The sequence below is a fragment of the Lissotriton vulgaris genome, chromosome 12 (genome assembly GCF_964263255.1).
Source record: "Lissotriton vulgaris chromosome 12, aLisVul1.2, whole genome shotgun sequence".
In the NCBI taxonomy this organism is placed as follows: domain Eukaryota; kingdom Metazoa; phylum Chordata; class Amphibia; order Caudata; family Salamandridae; genus Lissotriton; species Lissotriton vulgaris.
Genome location: NC_141700.1, coordinates 740534206 through 740554093, shown reverse-complemented (window position 1 = coordinate 740554093; position 19888 = coordinate 740534206). Strand labels below are relative to the sequence as shown.

Sequence of the window (19888 nt, the reverse complement as noted above, 5' to 3'; positions counted from 1 at the left end):
CATCTAAAGTGTTTGATTAGAGAAGTGTGTGAACTTAGAAAGGAATATGAAAGTGAAAAAGCAATATTCTCTTGAACACCATAAAGAAAAGTATTTCAAATTTAAGCATTAAGTGGGTGCTGTGGCTTAGCTGGTTAAAGCGCCTGTCTAGTGAACAGGAGATCCTGACTTCAACTCTCAGCAGCGCCTTGCTTTTCTCATTGTTATATAACAAATCATTTTCATTAGGTCTTATTCCGATACAATTAAAATATAAAAGTCTGATTCGTCTTACTGTTGAACAGATTGTCTTAAACCTTATAAAAACCCAAGTATTTTTAAGATTATAGAATGAATACTGTTATTGCAAAATGAAAAAAAGACATATCTATGAGAAAGACGTAGATGAAATTTCTACCTAGATTTGAGCATCATTAATACCTTCATGAAAAAAAATTGAAAGTATTCAAGAAATGAAATTGGGTTTTATAAGAGTACCTGTTTATTAAAACATATTAATACTTGCTTAGTGATTGAGTATCTTTTTGTGTTTAAGATTACAACACATATACAGAAGAATTTATAGCAGGAAACACATTTTCATCATTAACAATACATTATGTATGCATTTTTTACAATTAACGTTGGTGCTGTGGCTTAGTGGTTAAAGCGCCTGTCTCGTAAACAGGAAATCCTGAGTTCAAATCTCAGCAGCACCTAACTGTTTTCTCCATATTTTCGGAATAATTTTCATCAAACAAGTGTTGAATACAATTCAAGAATAAACGACTGGTTCTATGAACTTTAAAATAAGTTATCTTAAAAAGAAATAAAATACTTGGTATTGTGAAGATTTTTGTAGGGATGCATTCACGTAAATAGGGAAAAAAAATGACAAAGAACAAGATAGAGGTGAATGATCACTCTATTGTTGAATTCAACTAATCCATTCTTCAGCAAGGTCTATTTTAAAATTCTATGAATAGAGTAAACTTCAAATTAGAGAGGTTTTTTGAATAAGTGAAGCATCTTCATTCATCTAAAGTGTTTGAGTAGAGAGGTGTGTGAACTTAGAAAAGAATATGAAAGTGAAAAAGCAATATTCTCTTGAACACCATAAAGAAAAGTGTTTCAAATTTAAGCATCAAGTGGGTGCTGTGGCTTAGCTGGTTAAAGCGCCTGTCTAGTAAACAGGAGATCCTGAGTTCAACTCTCAGCAGCGCCTTGCTTTTCTCATTTGTATATAACAAATCATTTTCATCAGGTCTTATTCGATACAATTAAAATATAAGTCTGATTCGTCTTACTGTTGAACAGATCGTCTTAAACCTTATAAAAACCCAAGTATTTTCAAGATTATAGAATGAATACTGTTATTGCAAAATGAAAAAAAGACATATCTATGAGAAAGACGTAGATCAAATTTCTACCTAGATTTGAGCAATATTAATACCTTCATGAAAAAAATGTGTAAAGTATTCAAGAAATGAAATTGGGTTTTATAGGAGTACCTGTTTATTAAAACATATTAATACTTGCTTAGTGATTGAGTATCTTTTCATGTTTAAGATTACAACACATATACAGAAGGATTTATAGCAGGAAACACATTTTCATCATTAACAATAAATTATTTATGCATTTTTTACTATTACCGTTGGTGCTGTGGCTTAGTGGTTAAAGCGCCTGTCTCGTAAACAGGAAATCCTGAGTTCAAATCTAAGCAGCACCTAGCTGTTTTCTCCATGCTTTCATAATAATTTTCATCAAATAAGTGTTGAATACAATTCAAGAATAAACGTCTGGTTCTATGAAATTTAGAATAAGTTATCTTGAAAAGAAATAAAATACTTGGTATTGTGAAGATTTTGGTAGGAATGCATTGACGTATATAGGGAAAAAAAATGACAAAAAACAAGATCGAGGTGAATGATCACTCTATTGTTGAATTCAACTAATCCATTCTTCAGCAAGGTATATTTTAAAATTCTATGAATAGGGTAAACTTCAAATTAGAGAGGTGTTTTTGAATAAGTGAAGCATCTTCATTCATCTAAAGTGTTTAAGTAGAGAAGTGTGTGAACTTAGAAAGGAATATGAAAGTGAAAAAGCAATAGTCTCTTGAACATCATAAAGAAAAGTGCTTCAAAATTAAGAACCAAGTGGGAGCCGTGGCTTAGCTAGTTAAAGCGCCTGTCTAGTAAACAGGAGATCCTGAGTTCAACTCTCTGCAGCGCCTTGCTTTTCATAGTTGTTATATAACAAATCATTTTCATTAGGTCTTATTCCGGTACAATTAAAATATAAAAGTCTGAACCTTGATCCACTTGTATGCACGCCATCTTCTTGCCAAACCCTACCTCTGTTGAACAGATCATCTTAAACATTATAAAAACCCAAGTATTTTCAAGATTATAGAATGAATACAGTTATTGCAAAATGAAAAAAAGACATATCTATGAGAAAGACGTAGATGAAATTTCTACCTAGATTTGAGCATCATTAATACCTTCATGAAAAAAAATGTGTAAAGTATTCAAGAAATGAAATTGGGTTTTATAAGAGTACCTGTTTATTAAAACATATTAATTCTTGCTTAGTGATTGAGAACTTTTCGTGTTTAAGATTACAACACATATACAAAAGAATTTATAGCAGGAAACACCTTTTCATCTTTAACAATAAATTATTTATGCATTTTTTACAATTAACGTTGGTGCTGTGGCTTAGTGGTTAAAGTGCCTGTCTAGTAAACAGGAGATCCTGGGTTCAACTCTCAGCAGCGCCTTGCTTTTCTCATTTGTATATAGCAAATCATTTTCATTAGGTCTTATTCCGATACAATTAAAATATAAAAGTCTGATTCGTCTTACTGTTGAACAGATCGTCTTAAACCTTATAAAAACCCAAGTATTTTCAAGATTATAGAATGAATACTGTTATTGCAAAATGAAAAAAAGACATATCTATGAGAAAGACGTAGATGAAATTTCTACCTAGATTTGAGCAATATTAATACCTTCATGAAAAAAATGTGTAAAGTATTCAAGAAATGAAATTGGGTTTTATAAGAGTACCTGTTTATTAAAACATATTAATACTTGCTTAGTGATTGAGTATCTTTTCATGTTTAAGATTACAACACATATACAGAAGAATTTATAGCAGGAAACATATTTTCATCATTAACAATAAATTATTTATGCATTTTTTACTATTACCGTTGGTGCTGTGGCTTAGTGGTTAAAGCGCCTTATGGCCGGGATGCCCGCCACACCCTCCCAACACCAATCCCCGATGGGAGGAGACAGACACGAGTTTGAACTTTTAGAAGGCGGGGGGAGTAACCCCCCCGGCCGTATTTATTAAAATATGAAACAAAATTTAAAACATTAAATAAAAGTTTCATGAATCATGTACAATTTTACTTTTATTACATCTGATGAAGACATGTCCTTTGGCTAACCTTAACAAATCTCTAATACAAAGGTTTCCTAGCCGAGTCTAGCATCCTGAAACTCAACATTCAAAATTTAAATTGTACATCCTAGCATTAAGGGCCAATGGCAAGGTCTTAACCGGTGTCAGATCCCTACTACCAAAATCCCGCCCTCACGGTGTGAGTGGCGCATGCGCAGAGGACTTTACCCTCATTGCCAACTGCAACTTCCCTTGTCGCGGGGGCCCCCTTTCACTCGACGCCATCTTAAAGGTCGTCCGAGTTCCCGTGTGAGGTATCTTTAGGAAGGACAGCGTGGACTCCCCCCCATCCCCGCACTCTCTTCCGCCGGAGCGGATCTCCGGCCCCCGGGAAATTCGTAGGAGGGGCATATATCCGCCTCCCCCCTTGGGAGGGGCCAATGGCCGTCTCCCCCTAGGCGACCCATCTTTAGTGGGTGCCGCCTCCCCGTGGAAGGGGCCAATGGCTGCCTCCCCGTGGAAGGGGCCAATGGCCGCCTCCCCTCGGGCGCTCCCATCCATTTTGGGTGGCGCCCCCCTCTAGGGACCTTGAAATTACTGCTCACCGATCATGACCTTACCGCCACAGGCCGGATAGTTGACCGACTATCCGGACCCCCCACTCCTCCTATAGGTCATGCCTTTTTAAAGCCCTTAACCATGCTATGAAGTCTCCTATGAGTAAATCATTCCCCTCCCTGGACAGGTGAACCCCATCATTCAGATACATGTGATCACCCCGAATACACCCATGAGGAATGCTATGCAACAGCGCGGAGCGAAACTACTTCCCAATCTTATTGTTGACCCTCTTCACCGAGTGGTTCAACGCTGGTACTGAAAGACCCCCCAGCCAAACTTTCCTGGGGATCATGTGGGACCAGGCAATCGTGCACCCCGGGAGTTTCTTAGCCAACCAGCTGACTGCCAACAGGATGCATTCTAATAACACTCGCCTTCCCAGTTTCACCAAGTCATTGCCCCCCAGGTGTACTATTACCACAGATGGCGGTGACCTTTGCCGCCCTAAAAGACCCTCAAAAAATGCTTGGAACTGGTCAAAACAGAGGCCACCCTTCCCATGGAAGGTCACTCTGTACCCGTATTCCCCAGATGCGTGAATCGCGTCACCTGCCCTGAATACGTCCTCGGCCCTTCTCACATAGGAGTGGCCCACGACCCATACCACTCTCTCTCCAGTCGGTGATCCTCGACCGCTGGACTCCTGGTGCTGGGTCGACTTCCCATTCCGCCCCGCGTGACAGGCTTGCGAAACTGTAATTCAAACAAAAGACAAGAGGCGTGAGTGCATGTCAATTGACTTTTTACAACATGTGCAATCGCACATACCTTTTGAAGCAGTTCGAGGACCAACGGCCCAGCCGTTTCACTTCCTCCGCACACTGACCCCAGGCCGTAGCTTCCGTAGCAGCCCCTATCCTAAATGAATGGGTCCCAAAATCGCACGGGTCCATGCCCGCGGCAGCGATTGCCAGTGCCAGTACCCTCTGAAACTGAAACCTCGTCAGTGGGGTGCCATCTTTATGCCTAAGCAGGCTCCCCCCCCATGTGGCCTTCCTCAGTGTCAAGTATTCCTCTACACACTTTACCGGACAGGCGGGGGACCCTCGTGTGCGCCGTACGACAACACTTTCTCCCATAGCATCCTGGTCTGTCTTGGACCTGGCTATTGAGATTACCATCGAATCCCCCCTCATTTGTAAGTGATCCCTGCACAGACCTCCCTCCATATCCTTCTTGTTCCTCGCCACAAGTTCGCCTACCCGCATGGCCCCATGGAATGCCAAGGCGAAAGCTGATCGGAACAGAACTGCTTCAAAAGGAGAGGAGCATGTCTCATCCAGCTTTGCTAAAAGCAGAGACAACCTGTTTAAGCCAATCGGGCGCCTCGTATCCTGCCTGCGACCCTCAAGGCGTTGCCAGCCGCGGAGTGCCTTCCTAACCAGAAAGGAACCCGTTGGGTCACTCATGCCTTGCAGCTGTGCCATGAACGAAATGGCCGCCCTATGTCTATAGGCCGTTGCCGCTGATCGGCCTGTACTGTGCAGTGCCACCAAGAACCCCAGGAAGGATTCCTCCTGACACCAGCTCTGTCTCCCTGACGGACCCAAAAATGTGCAGTAAGAACGAAACGCCCCTTCGTAAGCTTTCCTTGTCCTGGGCGCTAAGCTGGCTGCCACGAGGTCTTGTAATCCGGGGCACCGATTAGCCATAGCGTTTCGGGGAATGGTGCCGCCACTAGGTCCGCTGAGGGTAGATAGCCCCTGAAAGCCTGCATATGTGAACGAGAGAGTGCATCAGCTGCATTGTTCAGTACACCTGGCACATGTTTTGCCCTGAACTGTACATTCAATTTCATGCAACGTAAAAAAATTTCTATTAACAATCTCAATATCCACTTGCAGCGGGCTGCCTGCTGGTTAATGCACTCAACCACCGTCATGTTGTCTGACCAAAACACCACAGAACGGTCCCTAAAGTCATCTGGCCATGCCATCAGAGCAACCCAAATGGGGAACAGCTCCAAGAACCCAATGTTACCTGTCAGACCGCTGGAGTGCCACCACGTCGGCCACACTTGAGCCGACCATCGGTTACCAAAGATGGCGCCAAATCCCACACTCCCAGCTGAATCGGTCCACAAACCTAGTTCATCCGATGATGCTGGTGGTTTTTTCCACACAACTCGACCGTTGAAGTCCGCCAGAAATGCCAACCAAATGCGCATATCCTGGCGAACCTCCGCCGACAGTCTCGTCCGGTGATGTCCCTCCTTGAGGCCAACCATAGCTTGGGCAATAGAGCGTGAGAAGGGGCGGGCCATCGGTATCACTCTTAAGGCAAAATTAAGTTGACCCACTGATTGCTGTAACTGATGCAGGGTCACCTTCTCCTTGCCCAGGCATTGTGTCAAGGAAGCCCTAAACTTGGCTACCTTTTTCATCGGTAAACGGAAACATCCCTGTAAAGGAATCGAGCTCAATACCCAGAAACTCCAGTGAAGTAGATGGTCCAACCGTCTTACCTGGTGCCAATGGGACTCCGAATTCCCGCATGAGGATGCAGAAATCGTGCAGCGCCTGCGCACATTCCGCAGTGCTGGCCGCTCCCAAAAACAGGAAGTCGTCTAGATAATGCATAACGTACCCATGCCCTGTGGATTCGGTGAATGCCCAGTCCAAAAAACAGCTGAACATTTCAAAATAAGCACAAGAAATGGAACAACCCATAGGCATGCATTTATCCATGTAATAACTTCCTTGAAACGCAAAACCTAGCAAGCGCTGGTCCCTTGGGTGTACCGGGAGCAACCTGAATGCTGATTCAATGTCCGATTTTGCCATCAGCGCTCCCGGGCCCAGATGATTTAACATGGCAACAGCTTAGTCGAACGATGCGTACCGCACCGAACAAATATCCGGGTCAATGGCATCGTTCACCGAAGTGCCCCTTGGGGCAGATAAGTTGTGAATGAGTCTAAACTCCCCCGGGTCTTTCTTCGGGACCACCCCTAGCGGTGAACACACAAAATCCGCTACCGGCGGGCATCTAAAGGGCCCCGCCACCCGCCCCAGGCTGACTTCTTTGGAGATTTTCTTCGCTGCTACACCAGGGTTGTGTTGTACAGATAACTGATTTCTACACAAGGAGTCCCCCTGAAAATCCCCCACCGGGATGTTGAAGCCATATAGGAATCCAGTCCTCAAAACCCCCGCGGATACATGATCAGGGTATTTGTTCAACCAGGGAGTCAGAGCCGTGATATCTATAGGTGTAGGCAATCGGTTCCCAAGCCTCACCTCACTCTGGCTTAGACCCCCCTTTACCTCCCGTTCTGCTGTTCTTTGATCTACATCTACTCTCCGGATGGGAGGGGTTCCCACAGCCCGCACACGCATGCCTGAACCTACATGTTCCCTGGGGCCTGTTACAGTTACCTCTATTGAAGCCCCAACAAACCCCCCGCTTGCCGCCATTTCCGGCGTTCTTGGGCTGGAAATCCCCAGCGGCGCTTGCCCGAAAGGGCAATGCAGGCTTTTGGCGAACTGACCCCGGGCCACTCCCGCCCGGGGAGGACGTACCCGCCGCACCAGGCAAGAGCTGCTTGTGCCATGACACCGAGTCGAGGCAATCCCAGGACAAAGTCGCATCAAACTCTTTCGATTTTCGGAATTTCATGTCGTAACCTTTCCACTCGTCCCCCCCATACATGGTATAAAAATCCATAATCCTATTCTGATAACAGGACAACTCGGTCATTACTTCCGGCTTTCGTTCACCCATGACTGCCGTAAATATTGAAAAGGCTTTTACCCAGTTTGCATCGGTCTCATCGACCCTGAATTCCGCCATCTTGGCCCGCCATACGCTGGGGTGCCATAAGTCTTTCTGGGATTTTGCATATTCCATCTCGCGATGGTCAGTCAACAATGAAAACATATTCACATATTTTTCTCCCCATATCATTTCTTTTGTGGCCGCAGGGATGTGCTGGGCCACCTTTTCGCGCCTCGAGGGTATTGAACCCTCCCCTGCCAATGGCAATGGTTGCTTACCGGGTGCAATCGTCGTGTCTGCTGCCCTTTCCCGGCTGACCGTAGGTACTCCTGGCGCCACCTGTGGGGGAACAAAAGGAACATTCGCCGTCCCGGCTTCCCTTGACTGCCGTAACTGCTCAATTATAAGCCTAGCCTCCTCGGCCGGGTCTCCCGCGGCCACAGCCCCCCCGCTTTCTTCTTGAGCCAGGGTAACACTGCCGCTAACTGGATGGCCAGTTCCGGGGGCATCTCCTCTTCATTAACCGGGGTAACTACAACAGGGATTGGTAGGCCTATATCTGGGTTTGGTACCGGGGTACCGGCTGGTGCAATGGGGGCGACTGGGGGCACCTCGGGAACCGGATCTTCCCCGGAAACCGCCCTCTTCTTAATCCGCTTCCCCCTACCCTCAGGGACGACTCCCGGCAAGGCCGGGCCTGTTACCTTCTTAGGATGGCCTTAGGGGTTGTTCTGGGCCGCTAACTGCATTTTGACCTCAGCCAAACCTCGACCGATCGACTCAACTTTACCGATTTTTCGGTCCATAATCGCCATTCTGTTCGACAAGGTGCGTAGTACCTTCTCCCACTCGGAGCTCTTTCCCGCCTTTTTGCCGGCCATAGCTTCGATTATCCCGCTCTTTCTAGTCGATCAACGAGGACCAGATCCTTTGTTCTCCAGATAACTGAAAGAAAAACAACAAGATTACAAATTTCAAAATTGCCGCTTGTTCCGTCGAGGGCTCACGAGCAATCGAGTGGTGCAGCCTTCAGAGCACAGGAACAAGAGGACCTTCTTCGGCTTCCTGCTCAATTTTTCCGTCTGTGGGAGGGCGGGAACCCTCCTCAGGTATGCCTCTGGGCGTGGTCTTCCATGCGGGTGTCTAGGACAACACCTCCTGGGCGGGAAAGGGCGCGCCCCGGCTACGCCACTTTGGGCATACCAGCCGAGCCACGCCTCCCGCCCAAAATGGTTTCCCGGAGGAATCGGGGCACCCGTCCATACGTTCGGGGGACCGAATGGTCGCCCCTTTCCAGTCTCGTAAACAGGAAATCCTGAGTTCAAATCTCAGCAGCACCTAGCTGTTTTCTCCATGCTTTCGGAATAATTTTCATCAAACAAGTGTTGAATACAATTCAAGAATAAACGTCTGGTTCTATGAAATTTAGAATAAGTTATCTTAAAAAGAAATAAAATACTTGGTATTGTGAAGATTTTGGTAGGAATGCATTGACTTAAATAGGGAAAAGAAAATGACAAAGAACAAGATAGAGGTGAATGATCACTCTATTGTTGAATTCAACTAATCCAATCTTCAGCAAGGTATATTTTAAAATTCTATGAATAGGATAAACTTCAAATTAGAGAGGTGTTTTTGAATAAGTGAAGCATCTTCATTCATCTAAAGTGTTTGAGTAGAGAAGTGTGTGAACTTAGAAAGGAATATGAAAGTGAAAAAGCAATATTCTCTTGAACACCATAAAGAAAAGTGTTTCAAATTTAAGCATCAAGTGGGTGCTGTGGCTTAGCTGGTTAAAGCGCCTGTCTAGTAAACAGGAGATCCTGAGTTCAATTCTCAGCAGCGCCTTGCTTTTCGCATTGTTATATAACAAATCATTTTCATTAGGTCTTATTCCGATACAATTAAAATATAAAAGTCTGATTCGTCTTACTGTTGAACAGATCGTTTTAAACCTTATAAAAACCCAAGTATTTTCAAGATTATAGAATGAATACAGTTATTGCAAATTGAAAAAAAAGACATATCTATGAGAAAGACGTAGATTAAATTTCTACCTAGATTTGAGCATCATTAATACCTTCATGAAAAAAAATTGAAAGTATTCAAGAAATGAAATTGGGTTTTATAAGAGTACCTGTTTATTAAAACATATTAATACTTGCTTAGTTATTGAGTATCTTTTCGTGTTTAAGATTACAACACATATACAGAAGAATTTATAGCAGGAAACCCATTTTCATCATTAACAATAAATTATTTATGCATTTTTTACTATTAACGTTGGTGCTGTGGCTTAGTGGTTAAAGCGCCTGTCTCGTAAACAGGAAATCCTGAGTTAAAATCTCAGCAGCACCTAACTGTTTTCTCCATATTTACGGAATAATTTTCATCAAACAAGTGTTGAATACAATTCAAGAATAAACGTCTGGTTCTATGAACTTTAAAATAAGTTATCTTAAAAAGAAATAAAATACTTGGTATTGTGAAGATTTTTGTAGGGATGCATTGACGTAAATAGGGAAAAAAAATGACAAAGAACAAGATAGAGGTGAATGATCACTCTATTGTTGAATTCAACTAATCCATTCTTCAGCAAGGTATATTTTAAAATTCTATGAATAGGGTAAACTTCAAATTAGAGAGGTTTTTTGAATAAGTGAAGCATCTTCATTCATCTAAAGTGTTTGAGTAGAGAAGTGTGTGAACTTAGAAAAGAATATGAAAGTGAAAAAGCAATATTCTCTTGAACACCATAAAGAAAAGTGTTTCAAATTTAAGCATCAAGTGGGTGCTGTGGCTTAGCTGGTTAAAGCGCCTGTCTAGTAAACAGGAGATCCTGAGTACAACTCTCAGCAGCGCCTTGCTTTTCTCATTTGTATATAACAAATCATTTTCATTAGGTCTTATTCCGATACAATTAAAATATAAAATAATGATTTGTCTTACTGTTGAACAGATCGTCTTAAACCTTATAAAAACCCAAGTATTTTCAAGATTATAGAATGAATACTGTTATTGCAAAATGAAAAAAAGACATATCTATGAGAAAGACGTAGATTACATTTCTACCTAGATTTGAGCAATATTAATACCTTCATGAAAAAAATGTGTAAAGTATTCAAGAAATGAAATTGGGTTTTATAAGAATACCTGTTTATCAAAACATATTAATACTTGCTTAGTGATTGAGTATCTTTTCATGTTTAAGATTACAACACATATACAGAAGAATTGATAGCAGGAAACACATTTTCATCATTAACAATAAACTATTTATGCATTTTTTACAATTACCGTTGGTGCTGTGGCTTAGTGGTTAAAGCGCCTGTCTCGTAAACAGGAAATCCTGAGTTCAAATCTCAGCAGCACCTAGCTGTTTTCTCCATGCTTTCGTAATAATTTTCATCAAACAAGTGTTGAATACAATTCAAGAATAAACGTCTGGTTCTATGAAATTTAGAAAAGTTATCTTAAAAAGAAATAAAATACTTGGTATTGTGAAGATTTTGGTAGGAATGCATTGACTTAAATAGGGAAAAGAAAATGACAAAGAACAAGATAGAGGTTAATGATCACTCTATTGTTGAATTCAACTAATCCAATCTTCAGCAAGGTATATTTTAAAATTCTATGAATAGGATAAACTTCAAATTAGAGAGGTGTTTTTGAATAAGTGAAGCATCTTCATTCATCTAAAGTGTTTGAGTAGAGAAGTGTGTGAACTTAGAAAGGAATATGAAAGTGAAAAAGCAATATTCTCTTGAAACACCATAAAGAAAAGTGTTTCAAGCTTAAGCATCAAGTGGGTGCTGTGGCTTAGCTGGTTAAAGCACCTGTCTAGTAAACAGGAGATCCTGAGTTCAACTCTCAGCAGCGCCTTGCTTTATGGCCGGGATGCCCGCCACCCCCTCCCAACACCAATCCCACGTGGGAGGAGACAGACACAGGTTTGAGCTTTTGGAAGGCGGGGGGGAGTTACCCCCCCGGCCGTATTTATTAAAATATGAAACAAAATTTAAAACATAAATTAAAAGTTTCATGATTTATGTACAATTTTACTTTTCTTACATTTCGATGAAGACATGTTCTTTGGCTAACCTTAACAGATCTCTAATACAAAGGTTTCCTAGCCGAGTCTAGCATCCTGAAAATGTATACATTCTAAATTAAAATTGTACATCCTAGCATTAAGGGCCAACGGCAAGGTCTTAACCGGTGTCAGATCCCTACTACCAATATCCCGCCATCACGGTGTGAGTGGCGCATGCGCAGAGGACTTTACCCTCATTGCCAACTGCAACTTCCCTTGTCGTGGGGGCCCCCTTTCACTCGACGCCATCTTAAAGGTCGTCCGAGTTCCCATGTGAGGTATCTCTAGGAGGACAGCATGGACTCCCCCCATCCCCACACTCTCTTCCGCCGGAGCGGATATCCGGCCCCCGGGAAATTCATAGGAGGGGCATCTAACCGCCTTTCCACCCCTGGGAGGGGCCTATGGCCGTCTCCCCCTAGGCGACCCATCTTTAGTGGGCGCCGCCTCCCAGTGGAAGGGGCCAATGGCCGCCTCCCCCCGGGCGCTCCCATCCATTGTGGGTGGCGCCCCCCTCTAGGGACCTTGAAATTACTGCTCACCGATCATGACCTTACCGCCCGACCAAACAATAAATACGACAGTTGTTTATCTATTAAGGGAAGAAAGTTCTGACATGGTCTTGACAAATCATCAACTTTCACCTTTCTACTACGAAAATTCCTAAAAGTAGAAGCAACATCAGTATATAAATCACACTCTTCACTTTCCTACAAAGGAGAAAAGGCCTACACACAAGTTTAATCTCAGGCATATGTAATTACTGAAAACCAGACTGTATCACTTTAATACGATCAAATATCATCCATAACTTTTATTAAAACAAACACTGCATTAGGGGCTGGTGGGTGGGTCAAAATTGCCGCTTGTTCCGTCGAGGGCTCACGAGCAATCGAGTGGTGCAGCCTTCAGAGCACAGGAACAAGAGGACGCTTCTTCGGATTCCCGCTTCATTTATCCTTCTGTGTGAGGGCGTGGACCCTCCTCCGGTATGCCCACTGGGCGTGGTCTTCCGGGCGGGTGTCTAGGACAACCCCTCCTGGGCGGGAAAGGGCGCGCCCCGGCTACGCCACTTCGGGCATACCAGCCGAGCCACGCCCCCCGCCCAAAATGGTTTCCCGGGGGGATCGGGGCACCCGTCCATACGTTCGGGGGGACCGAATGGTCGCCCCTTTCCATATGGCCGGGATGCTCGCCACCCCCTCCCAACAACAATCCCCCATGGGAGGAGACAGACACAGGTTTGAGCTTTTGGAAGGCGGGGGGGAGTTACCCCCCCGGCCGTATTTATTAAAATATGAAACAAAATTTAAAACATAAATTAAAAGTTTCATGATTTATGTACAATTTTACTTTTCTTACATTTCGATGAAGACATGTTCTTTGGCTAACCTTAACAGATCTCTAATACAAAGGTTTCCTAGCCGAGTCTAGCATCCTGAAAATGCATACATTCTAAATTAAAATTGTACATCCTAGCATTAAGGGCCAACGGCAAGGTCTTAACCGGTGTCAGATCCCTACTACCAATATCCCGCCCTCACGGTGTGAGTGGCGCATGCGCAGAGGACTTTACCCTCATTGCCAACTGCAACTTCCCTTGTCGTGGGGGCCCCCTTTCACTCGACGCCATCTTAAAGGTCGTCCGAGTTCCCGTGTGAGGTATCTGTAGGAGGACAGCGTGGACTCCCCCCCATCCCCACACTCTCTTCCGCCGGAGCGGATATGCGTCCCCCGGGAAATTCGTAGGAGGGGCATCTAACCGCCTCCACCCCTGGGAGGGGCCTATGGCCGTCTCCCCCTAGGCGCTCCCATCCATTGTGGGTGGCGCCCCCCTCTAGGGACCTTGAAATTACTGCTCACCGATCATGACCTTACCGCCACAGGCCGGATAGTTGACCGACTATCCGGACCCCCCCACTCCTCCTATAGGTCATGCTTTCTCAAACCAATTAACCATGCTATGAAGTCTCCTATGAGTAAATCATTCCCTTCCCGGACAAGTGGACCCCATCATTCAGATACATGTGATCACCCCGAATACACCCATGAGGAATGCTATGCAACTGCGCGGAGCGAAACAACTTCCCAATCTTATTGTTAACTCTCTTCACCGAATGGTTCAACGCTGGCACTGAAAGACCCCCCCGCCAAACCATCCTGGGGATCATGTGGGACCAGGCAATCGTGCACCCCGGGAGTTTCTTAGCTAACCAGCTCACTGTCGACAGGATGCGTTCTAATAACACTCGCCTACCCAGCTTCACCAAGTCATTGCCCCCCAGGTGTACTATGACTACTGATGGCGGTGACCTTTGCCGCCCTAACAGTCCCTCAAAAAATGATTGAAACTGGTCACAACAGAGGCCGCTTTTCCCATGGAAGGTCACTCTCTACCCGTATTCCCAAGATGCGTGAATCGCGTCACCTGCCATGAATACGTCCCCGGCGCGCCTCACGTAGGAGTGGCCCACGACCCACACCACTTTCTCCCCAGTCGGTGTTCCTCGACCGCTGGTCTCCTGATGGTGGGTCGACATTAAATTCCGCCCCGCGTCACAGGCCTGTGAAACTGTAATCCAAACAAAAGACAAGAAGCGTGAGTGCATGTCAATTGACTTTTCACAACATGTGCAATCGCACATACCTTTTGAAGCAGCTCGAGGACCAACGGCCCAGCTGCTTTACTTCCTCGGCACTCTGACCCCGGGCCGTAGCTTCGGTAGCAGCCCCTATTCTGAATGAATGGGTCCCAAAATTGCGCGGGTCCATGCCCGCAGCAGCGATTGTCAGTGCCAGCACCCTCTGAAACTGAAACCTCGTCAGTGGGGTGCCATCATTGTGCCTAAGCAGGCTCCCCCCCATGTAGCCTTCCCTTGTGTCATGTATTCCTCCACACACTTTATCGGACAGGCTGGGGACCCTCGTGCGCGCTGGACGACAACACTATCTCCCCTAGCATCCTGGTCTGTCTTCGACCTGGCTATTGAGATTACCATCGAATCACCCTTTATTTGTACGTGAACCCTACACAGACCTCCCTCCACGTCCCTCTTGTTCCTTGCCACCAGGTTGCTTACACGCAAAGCCCCATGGAATGCCAAGGCGAAAGCTGCCCGGAACAGAACTGTTTCGAAAGGGGAGGAGCACGTCTCACCCAGCTTCGCTAAAAGCTGAGACAATCTGTCTAGGCCAATCGGCCGCCTTGTGTCCTGCTTGCGACCCTCGAGGCGCCGCGAGCCCCGGAGTGCCTGTGTAACCAAAAAGGAACCCGTAGGGTCACTTATGCCCTGCAGTTGTGCCATGAACGAAATGGCCGCCTTATGCCTAATGGCCGTTGCCGCTGATCGGCCTTCTTTGTGCATTGCTACTAAGAACCCCAGGAAGGATTCCTCCTGGCCCCAACTCTGTCTCCCTGTCGGACCCAAAAATGTGCAGTAGGAACGAAACGCTCCTTCGTACGCCTTCCTTGTCCTGGGCGCTAAACTGGCTTCCACGAGGTCTTGTAATCCGGGGCACCAATTAGCCATAGCGTTTAGGGGAATGGTGCCGCCACTAGGTCCGCTGTGGGTAAATAGCCCCTGAAAGCCTGCATGTGTAAACGAGAGAGTGCATCAGCTGCATTGTTCAGTATACCTGGCACATGTTTTGCTCTGAACTGTACATTCAATTTCATGCAACGTAAAACAATTTCTTTCAACAATCTCAAGATCCACTTGCAGCGGGCTGCCTGCTGATTAATGCACTCGACCACCGTCATATTGTCGGACCAGAACACGACCGAACGGTCCCTAAAGTCGTCTGGCCATGCCATCAGAGCAACCCAAATGGGGAATAGCTCCAAGAACCCAATGTTACCTGTCAGGCCGCTGGAGTGCCACCACGTCGGCCATACTTGTGCCGACCATTGGTCGCCTAAGATGGCGCCGAATCCCACGCTCCCAGCTGAATCGGTCCACAAACCTAGCTCATCCGATGATGTTGGCGGTTTGTGCCACACAACTCGACCTTTGAAGTCCGCCAGAAATGCCAACCAAATACGCATATCCTGACGAACCTCTGCTGACAGTCTCGTACCGTGGTGTCCCTCCTTGAGGCCACCCATAGCTTGCGCAATAGAGCGTGAGAAGGGGCGAGCCATCGGTATCACTCTTAAGGCAAAGTTAAGCTGACCCACTGTTTGCTGTAACTGGTGCAAGGTCACTTTCTCCTTACCAAGGCATTGCACCAAGGAGGCCTTATACTTGGCCACCTTTTCGATCGGTAAACGGAAACATCCTTCAACAGAATCGAGCTCAATCCCCAGAAACTCCAGTGAAGTGGATGGTCCGACCGTCTTACCAGGAGCCAATGGGACTCCGTACTCATGCATGAGGGTGCGGAAGTCCTGCAGCGCCTGCGCGCATTTCATAGTGCCTGCCCTTCCCAAGAACAGGAAGTCGTCTAAGTAGTGCATAACGTGCCCATGCCCTGTGATTTCGGTAAATGCCCACTCCAAAAAACAGCTGAACATTTCAAAATAAGCACAAGAAATGGAGTAACCCATAGGCATGCATCTATCCATGTAGTATTTTCCCTGAAACACAAAGCCTAGCAAGCGCTGGTCCCGTGGGTGTACCGGGAGCAAGCGGAATGCTGATTCGATGTCTGATTTCGCCATCAGTGCTCCGAGGCCCAGATGATTCAACATGACGACCGCATCATCGAACGATGCGTACCGAACCGAACAAATATCCATGTCAATAGCATCGTTCACCGCAGCACCCCTCGGGGCAGATAGGTTGTGAATGAGCCTAAACTCCCCAGGGTCTTTCTTTGGGACCCCTCCTAGCGGTGAACATACATAATCTGCCACCGGCGGGCATTGAAAAGGCCCCGCCACCCGCCCCAGGCTGACTTCTTTGGAAATTTTCTTTGCTGCCACGCTTGGATCATGTAGGACAGATAACTGATTTCTACAAAAGAAGTCCCCCCGAAAATTCCCCGCCGAGATGCTGAAGCCATATAGGAATCCCTTCCTCAACATCCCGGCAGATCTATGATCAGGGTATTTGTTCAGCCAAGGAGTCATAGCCATAATGTCTACGGGTGTAGGTAGCCGGTTCCCCAGTGTCCCCTTATTCTGGCTTAAACCCTCCCTTTCCTCCTGTTCCGCTGTTCTTGGATCTACAGCTACTCTCCGGGTGTGAGGAATTCCCACAGCCCGCACATGCATGCCTGAACCTACATGCTCCCTGTGGCCTATTACAGTTGCCTCTATTGAAGCCCCAACAAACCCCTCGTTTGCCGCCATTTCCCCCAGTCTTGGGTTGGAAATCACCAGCGGCACCCGCTCGAAAGGGCAACGCAGGCCTCTGGCGAACTGACCCCGGCCCGCTCCCGCCCGGTGAAGACGTACTCACCGCCCCAGGCAAGAGCTGCTTGTGCCATGACACCGAGTCGAGGCAATCCCAGGTCAAAGTAACATCAAATTCTTTCGCTTTCCGGAATTTCATGTCATATCCTTTCCACTCGTCCCCCCCATATATAGTATAAAAATCCATAATCCTATTCTGGTAACAAGACAACTCAGTCATTACTTCGGGCTTGCGTTCACCCATGATTGCAGTAAAGATCGAAAAGGCTTTCACCCAATTAGCAACGGTCTCATCGACCCTAAATTCCGCCATCTTGGCCCGCCATACACATTGGTTTGCCATAAATCTTTCTGGGATTTTGCATATTCCATCTCGTGATGGTCAGTCAACAAAGAAAACATGTTCACATACTTATCCCCCCATATCATTTCTTTCGTGGCAGCAGGGATGTACTGGGCCACCCTTTCCCGCCTTGAGGGTAGAGAACCTTCCCCTGCCATTGGCAATGGTTGCTTACCGGGTGCAATCGTCGTGTCCGCTGCCCTTTCCCGGTTAGCCGTAGGTACTCCTGGTGCCACCTATGGGGGAAAAGAAGGAACATTCGCGGTCCCGGCTTCTCTCGTCCGCCGTAACTGCTCGATTATAATCCTAGCCTCCTCGGCCGGGTCCCCCCCGGCCACCGCCCCCCCCGCTTTCTTCTTGAGCCAGGGTAATACTGCCGCTAACTGGATGGCCAGTCCCGGGGGCATCTCTTCTTCATTAACAGGGGTAACTACAACCGGGATTGGCAGGCCCAAATCTGGGTTCGGGACCGGGGGGCCTGCTGGGGCAATGGGGGCGACTGGGGGCGCCTCAGGAACCGGGGCCTTCCCGGAAACCGCCCTCTTTTTAATATGTTTCCCCCTACCCTCGGGGACGACCCCCGGCGAGGCCGGGCCTATTACCTTCTTAGGTCGATCTGAGGGATTGTTCTGGGCTGCTAACTGCTTTTTAACCTCGGCCAGACCTCGACCGATCGAATCAACTTTACCAAGTTTTCGGTCCATAATCGCCATTCGGTTCGGATCTTTCCCAGCATGGTTTCAGGAGGGAGCATAGCACTGAGTCTGCCCTCACCATAGTGCTGGACAATATCCGCACTAGAGTTGGCGAGGGTCAGACCTCCCTCCTGATCCTTCTAGATCTCACAGCGGCCTTCGATACCCTGTCTCCCGCGGTGTTAACATCTCGCCTGAGGGAGATTGGGGTCCGCGGGCCTGCTCTGGGACTCCTTTCCTCTTTTCTCGACCACAGAGAACAAAGGGTAATGCTGGGATCATTTCTATCTCCATCCCTGTCTGTGCAATGTGGGGTCCCTCAAGGTTCAGCGCTCAGTCCTACCCTTTTTAATATCTATGTGACCCCCCTTGCCAGACTCATTAGATCTTTTGGGATGGAGGTAGTCTCCTACGCGGACGACACCCAGATCCTAGTCTCTCTCTCCCAGTCAGTTACGTCAACTGCCGCCAATTTTAGATCTTGCATGGAGGCAGTTGGCCAGTGGATGATTCACAACTCACTAAAACTGAATGGGGAGAAGACGGAGGTGATGGTTTTTGGAGGAAAAGAAACGATCTGGTCGGCTGAGTGGTGGCCGAACTCGCTGGGCTTATGTCCCGAGCCCACCTCGTCAGCAAAAAACTTGGGAGTCATGATCGACCCCACCCTTAGTATGTGCCAACAGGTCAACAGGACTGTTTCGACCTGCTGGGGGATTATCCACATTCTAAGGAAAATCAGGCACTTTTTGTCACCCCAGGCAAGAAAGCAACTTGCTGTCGCACTTTTGGGCTCGCGACTGGACTATTGCAATGCGCTGTATGCAGGACTGAACAAGAGTCATCTACAGCGCTTGCAGGTGGTCCAGAACGCGGCAGCGAGATTTGTTCTTGACCTACCTAAACGTGCCTCTGCCACCGAAGCCCGAAAGCAGCTTCACTGGCTCCCCGTTGAGTACCGGATCCTTTTTAAATCCATGTGTCTGGTGTACAAAGCCTTAGCTAAATCCAGCCCTACAGGCATGGGATCTATTCTATCTCAGCATAACCCCGGTAGGAATCTTCGCTCCAGTCACAAACTTCTTCTCTCTGTACCTCGTGTTAGAAAAGCAAGATGGGGAGGCAAGGCCTTTTCTAACCTGGCACCTAAATGGTGGAATGCCCTCCCTTTGGAAGTAAGGTCCCGCCCCACTCTACAAGCCTTTAGATCCGCTCTAAAGACCCACCTTTTTACACGTGCATACCCTTAGTGGTGCTCTGCAAATTTTTTGATTGGTTTTGATAGGCGCCTTGACACCTTCGGGTTTAGTTTGCGCGTTACAAGTTGCTTAATAATAATAATAATAACAAGGTGCGCAGTAACTTCTCCACTTCGGAGCTCTTTCCCGCTTTCCTGCCAGCCATAACTTTGATTATTCCGCTCTAGTCAAACAACGAGGACCCGGTGATAACTGAAAGAGAAACAACAAAATTACACGCTCTCAAAATTGCCGCTTGTTCCGCCGAGGGCTCACGAGCAATCGAGTGGTGCAGCCTTCAGAGCACAGGAACAAGAGGACGCTTCTTCGGATTCCCGCTTCATTTATCCTTCTGTGCGGGTGTCTAGGACAACCCCTCCTGGGCGGGAAAGGGCGCCCCCCGGCTACGCCACTTCGGGCATACCA

The 19888-nt window shown here is 46.6% G+C and overlaps 7 non-coding genes across 7 annotated transcripts; all 7 read left to right on the top strand.

The window, feature by feature from the left end:
- Nucleotides 1-625: 625 nt before the first annotated feature.
- On the top strand, nt 626-698 carry TRNAT-CGU (transfer RNA threonine (anticodon CGU)). The gene has a single exon. It is a non-coding gene; the product is annotated as a tRNA-Thr (tRNA).
- Nucleotides 699-1130: 432 nt separating this feature from the next.
- Nucleotides 1131-1204, top strand: TRNAT-AGU (transfer RNA threonine (anticodon AGU)). The gene has a single exon. It is a non-coding gene; the product is annotated as a tRNA-Thr (tRNA).
- A 1490-nt stretch (nt 1205-2694) lies between these two features.
- On the top strand, nt 2695-2767 carry TRNAT-AGU (transfer RNA threonine (anticodon AGU)). Its single transcript has one exon. It is a non-coding gene; the product is annotated as a tRNA-Thr (tRNA).
- A 6744-nt stretch (nt 2768-9511) lies between these two features.
- Nucleotides 9512-9585, top strand: TRNAT-AGU (transfer RNA threonine (anticodon AGU)). Its single transcript has one exon. It is a non-coding gene; the product is annotated as a tRNA-Thr (tRNA).
- Nucleotides 9586-10022: 437 nt separating this feature from the next.
- TRNAT-CGU (transfer RNA threonine (anticodon CGU)) lies at nt 10023-10095 on the top strand. Its single transcript has one exon. It is a non-coding gene; the product is annotated as a tRNA-Thr (tRNA).
- Nucleotides 10096-11038: 943 nt separating this feature from the next.
- Nucleotides 11039-11111, top strand: TRNAT-CGU (transfer RNA threonine (anticodon CGU)). Its single transcript has one exon. It is a non-coding gene; the product is annotated as a tRNA-Thr (tRNA).
- A 434-nt stretch (nt 11112-11545) lies between these two features.
- TRNAT-AGU (transfer RNA threonine (anticodon AGU)) lies at nt 11546-11619 on the top strand. Its single transcript has one exon. It is a non-coding gene; the product is annotated as a tRNA-Thr (tRNA).
- Nucleotides 11620-19888: the final 8269 nt, after the last annotated feature.